General features: G+C 42.0%; 1 protein-coding gene across 5 annotated transcripts in view; it reads right to left on the reverse strand.

Annotated features, from left to right (window-relative positions):
• ATP2B4 (ATPase plasma membrane Ca2+ transporting 4) overlaps window positions 1-5,568 on the reverse strand; it is a 44,826-nt gene extending 39,258 nt beyond the window's left edge. Inside the window, exon 1 of one of the 5 annotated variants that reach the window (XM_053454375.1) lies at window positions 5,322-5,566. The gene's annotated coding sequence lies outside the window, so the exon portion shown is untranslated. Of the gene's footprint in view, window positions 1-5,321 lie in introns of all 5 variants that reach the window. The other 4 variants (XM_053454378.1, XM_053454374.1, XM_053454377.1 and 1 more) reach the window with 4 other exon arrangements.
• Window positions 5,569-6,000: the final 432 nt, after the last annotated feature.

Genomic DNA, 6,000 nt, shown 5'->3' on the forward strand with positions numbered 1-6,000 from the left:
GTCCAGTGACAGAGAGAGGAGGAGAAAGACGGCACAGTGAAAGAGAGAAGGGATGACCAGGAGCAGAAAGAGCAACACAAACAGGAAAACATAAAAAAATAAGTTAAAAAAAAAAAGGAAAGGAGAGAACGGGTGTAGAACTTGTATGGAATGAAAAAAAGAATGATGGACCAGTCGCAGTTAAGTCCAAGAGAGAGAGAGTGGAGTGTTAAGAGCAGTGCGAACACACTGGGCTGCAAGTAAAACTAATCTTATATTACATACATAAGGCAAGGTGGACATTGAAACGCTTCATGTACACAAGTGATGATGATAAGCAAGCAGCAAGAGAATACCATGGATGGTGCTAACGCCATGCACATATCTGCCCTTCCTTTTCTTTTTAAAGCACGGTTTTGATCTCTTTGACCAGGCGACAGCGAAATGAGATAATCAATTACAAAAGGGAACTGGCTGCTGGCCCAGAAAGTTACCAGGCCAGGGAATCAGAAACAAAGAGAGGGGCAGGGACAAAAAGAGTGTATCTGAGGGGAAGAGAGAGGGTTGGAAAATAGCTCAAAAAAAAAAAAAAAAAAATTAAAGGGAATGACATGGAATACAGGGGTGGGTACGGGGGGGGGGTATAAAATAGGAGGGCCAGTCATAAAATAGTTATAGTTATAAAAGATGTGGAATGGGGAATTCAGGAGAGAGCAGCAGGGTAGAAAGTACGAGGGTTGGGTCGCTAACAGAGATAGGAACAGAAGAATATGAAAGACAGTATATCTGTAGGAAGACGAGAGAAAACATTAATTTGGCCACCAGAAAGCGGGATACTAAGGAGATGAGAGAGGTAGGGAGAGTTCGATCAATGCTCTAAAGGGAGGGGTCCCAGAGAGCTTTCAACACATGTCTGGCATCAAATGGATATTTGTCACTGTTGATAGTTTGTGTCATTTTTTTTTTAAACCATTTGCAATCCTAACATTGTGCAAGTGCCCATTCACTTATGCATTTTTCTTAGGGTCACTTCCATTATGTATCACCTTGCACCCCACCACATTGCTTCCATACAAACACTATACTTCAGCAACATGGCTATTGCCAAAAAAAAACAAAAACATCTGGCAACTCGTTATCTTATATAATAAATGCACTTCGGCCCTGGACACTAAAAAAAGTAAATCGATGAAACCGTGTTAGGGTGCTATTCTGGTCTGTATGTCGCATAAGAATACTGCATCGTTTGCACAGAGCCGCATCATTGTGGGGTGCTTAATGTTTGAATAAAGACATGGTGCTAGCTGACAGGACATAAAAGGCCAATCTACTGAAAAATATGACATCATTATTCACTAGAAATCATCTGGAAAAAATAATACGCGTTGTACGAAACCTACTAGGTTATGTGTCTTCAACATAAACCAATGCATAATAATTGCACATTTCACTATGATGGGCTAAGTAGAGAGACTCCTTGAAAGGCACCTTGTAGATTTAAACTATAGTGAAGAAGGCGAGTCGACATGTTCAAGTTAACTTCAGTTTGCAGGTTTAGTAAATACACCCAAATCTTGCAACACCTTTTAGAACAATCCACATTTTTCAGAACCTACCCAAAGATACCTGACATATTTATATAGTAAACGCCAAGCTCTTGCAGACCCACCTAGCTACACCTAGATCAGGGCTGCACAACCAGGCCATGGCTTGGGGAATCCCAACACATGCACAGGCCTCTCATCATTTAAAACATCATTAAATAACTTGCTTTCAGGCAGGGATCCACAGAATTCCTGGTCTGTGGCCCTTGGGGACCAGAGTTGTGCAGCTCTGACCTAGATGCAATAACTATACTGGATCATATTATCGTCTCTCAATGCATTGCAGGGGGAAGAAAAGTATAATTTAAAAAGGATGCAACTATCATATGTATGAAAATGCATATGCCAGTTGGGGTGTCCTTTTTAGAATGCATGGGGAAAACAGAATACAAAGCACCCCATGGACATGTAATATTCAGAACCTACTGCAGCACACAAAAAAAATGACAATTCTAAAAATCCTGCAGAACCTTGTATACAGCTTGCCAAGCTATATAAATAGTGCATTTTTTACAGTGAAGGCAGAGTAGTAATTCAGAGTAGTAATTGGATTGCAGATTATAGAGGCTGTGTAGCGATGCATATAAAAGCAAAGCCTTGTATAGGACATGCACAGTGATAAATGTACAATAGGGAATACTCGAAGCACTAAATATTCTTTTCCTTACATTACTTACTATGTCCTCAGCGCCCTCCCCTCCCCTGCCTGCTCCCACATAGCCTGTGGAAAACGGTAGGCAAAAGGGACATCTGTGACGAATAGGTGACACTAGCCATCCAACCGTGACCTCAAGGGCAACAGAAGGACACGGACATAAAAAGAGTGGACATGGCATGGAAGAGGCACGAGGGTAAATTAAATAAAATTAAACAAAAACAAAATATGAGAATGAACGGCAAGGAGTACACACATAATCAGGCTGTCTTAATTTAAGGCAGCTCATTCCTTTAGCCACGTCAGATATTTTACTAAACACTGGGACTGCCCAGACCCTGGGCGCTTTTTTAAGGCTACTGTCGAAATATTTACCCCCTGAAACAAAAACCTCAATTTAATAAGACCATGTGAAGAACATTAGACGGATAGGCATGACAACATTAAAACACTTCTTTAAATGACCTCGTATTGTAATCACTGGTATTACCCTATTGTTTTAAACATGGAAACTGTTCTGCAGCATATATTAAACCCCACTCAGGATTATAAATCAATCACTGGAAGTGGTCACTTCGGTTTATCCTAAAGAGCTCAACAGGTATATTGTTTTTAAAGCCCGAATGGTCCAATTTATCCTCACTTCCCGATCGTGTAGTGAGAGTCATCCTCTTACACAAACACCAGGATTTCGACGGGATCAATCCACAGTCGGGGGACTTGCAAGGATTTAGAATTCTAACAATATTAATCACTGGCTCAGAGGCTCAGGTTAAATTTAAGATATGATACCTTCATTAACCGGCCAAGAGCAACTGGACCTTGCCCATAGAGGAAAGCAACAGAAAAAAAGCTCAGTGCAAATAAATTGGCCATATGGTGCAAACACACCAAGGTCTTTCTAAGGGTAACAGAGGCTACTAAATAAACAAAAGATCCACATTAATAAATGCTGAGAAATTAGCTTTTATACTAGACAACAGAAAAAAAAAAAAGATACAGGGTGATAGAAAAGAAAAAGCATCAGCCTGCTGTACAGGAGAGATATACACAAATGCATCAAGCAAAGAATTGTACAGATAAAACTGGGTACAGAAGTAGAACATGATCTTCGTATGTCCTTATCTGCACCTCCGTGTCTTGAATTTTTAAACAGCACTGGAAACACTGCAGGGTTTAGATTTTTTTTTTTACAGGAATTTGCACAGGAAATGTGATTTCGGACGTGTCTTTGGCATGTCACGGCATTACACCGTGTACTTTCTGCTCAACAGTTACTTACACAATCTTTATGAAAAGCGTAAAGGGGGCTCACACTCGCCTATGTCTCCACGTAGTGGGGGCACAGAAGGCTCTTTGCATCTATACGAGGATTCCAAACCCGAGTCATTGAATGGGGAGTGTTTCAGAAAAGCACAGAAAGCATCAGACACCACGGAGGTCAGACACAGCTACTGCACATGGAAATTCTGACTCAGTTTTCCACTGGGAGTGGGAACAAGACCTTGTGACAGGGAAACCCCAATCCTTCCGCATGCAGATATGAGGAGGAAGAGATCACTGCATGCACACAGAGAGAGATCACTGCATGCAAAGTGATTTGATATGGTCCAGTACAGAGAGGTCTTCTACTATCTGTATACAAAAAGACTAATGCCATTAGCGGTACCACACAAAATAATGCAAGACAGTAGCATTAAGAAATTACACAACTAAATCTTATATTACCACACCAAAACTTAAGTACAAGCATTGCGACTCTCTTTATCTAATGTGTCGGTTTGCCTTAGTCTGTCAGTTCTAGTTTTGTCATTACCCATGAGTATATCTATTGTAAGACGTGCTATATAAATAAAACATACATCATAACAATAATACGACTGTGGGCCTGTTATGCTAAACAACATCTTCAGTCAGCACAACACCGTAATCGATCGTCACTACGTGCAAAATGCCAGTAAAACCAGCAGCACAACATCTAAAAAGCCTTGAGACTGCATCCCGCCGTTCCGAGTGTAATTTCAGCACAGGTATCACCATGGGTTTCATGAAACAAATATGTAGGAAACGCCGCTCCTCAAGAATTTCTAGGTGTTGCTGCATAACCACAATTGTGTTGAGAAGTCAGTCTGATTTGTGCTCCCGCATCCAAAACAGCTGAATTTGTAATTATTGCTCTTCAGTACCAGGCTTATTAGAAGGTCTCTCCAACCGCCATGATTTATTCGTGATACCTGCTTGCCCTTGGGCTCCTTGGAAAGATTCTCGCAGAACGGAAGAGTAGAATACAGAGCACCTCTTTCTCCATATCATCATTTAAAAGATAACAAACGCAATATTTAACAGTTGGGACTACTGATAAGCGGTATGGGGATTAAAAGATAGTTGTTTATCACTGTGATTCTCAGCTCCACCTCTTTAACATAGTATTACGCCAGCCAAGACACACATACTATGTTCACATGTGTACAAATACGCCAGCACAATGATGTTTACTGTACAGAATAGGACCCCCCCCCATACATCATTTCCGATGGTAATCAGTACTATGTACTTTCTTGCTACGAAAGCCTAAAGATCATTGTGTTCCCACAACCAAGTATACACAATGGCTACACAATGTGAACACAGAAATCTACAGGGTGTCTAAATGTGCAACAGATGTGACTACAGGGAACTAGAAGAATCACACTACACAAAGCTGAACAAGAACTAAACACTCTGCAGAATTACACGCCCACCCACATATTGCGGGTAACTAAATGTCACACCCAAATATACTTACACGTTGACTGCTTCATCAGTAGACTGTAAGCTCTTGGGCACTACTTTTACCTCACATTCAGCAGCCGTAGAGATGAAGACTATAGGCACAGCTCCACGACGTATCTACATATTCTCCAATATTTGGCGCCTGCTTACTTATATTATAATTCTACACGTTTTCATATGCCGAGACAAAAACCGAGTGATGACACGGACTGCAGTGTCGTTTGTTTACACGTCAAACGAGACTGGTAACACATTTATATAAGCATACATAAATAACATGCATGCTAGCGCACACCCTACTTCACACTTACCGTAATTACTCTTCCCGAAGGTGAGAATGAGAGGTAGTATGGAGCACGTCAGGGTGTTGCAGGACTGAGTTTCGGCAGCCTGTTTGTATATTAGAGGGGGGGGGTTACACCCGTCGCCTGATAGTGTTGCAGGGCTGAGCGCCGGCTCCTCGCCCGCTGGGTGTCCGCAGCTCGGGGTGCAGCACAGACTCAGCCAGACACAACCCAGCCCGGGGGCGGAGCATCACCGACAACCACAGGAGGGATCTCTCGCTTGAGGGGCGGGGCCTGTTGTGGTTTAAGGAAGCTCTGCCGGAGCGAAGCTGTCCCATTGTGGGCTTAAGGTGGAACTGTTGCAAAAGTAGATGTTAAAGGATATCGCAGTAGCGGGATATTTATCATTGAAAAGGAGTTCTCGTGTTCCCTAAGGAGCGTCGTTTCCTTATGTTGGTTTGTTTCAGTTATTCGCAGCCCCAGTGTTAACCCGCCGCTCCCAAACTCAACTCTCCCACTTAGGAAGTAGACGCCCTCATCATGTGTTATCTTCTACTCCCTTCCTCTCATTCCCTGAATGCTTTTCTCTCTTATCTGTAAATATGTACAGTTCAATATTCTTATTGGGAATTTACGAAACTGGCCTGTTTGAGTTGTAGCAAATGAAACTTGCTTATGTATCTTCCAGGCAAGAATGGTGATCTGA

Source organism: Spea bombifrons, chromosome 2 (genome assembly GCF_027358695.1).
Source record: "Spea bombifrons isolate aSpeBom1 chromosome 2, aSpeBom1.2.pri, whole genome shotgun sequence".
Classification (NCBI taxonomy): Eukaryota; Metazoa; Chordata; class Amphibia; order Anura; family Pelobatidae; genus Spea; species Spea bombifrons.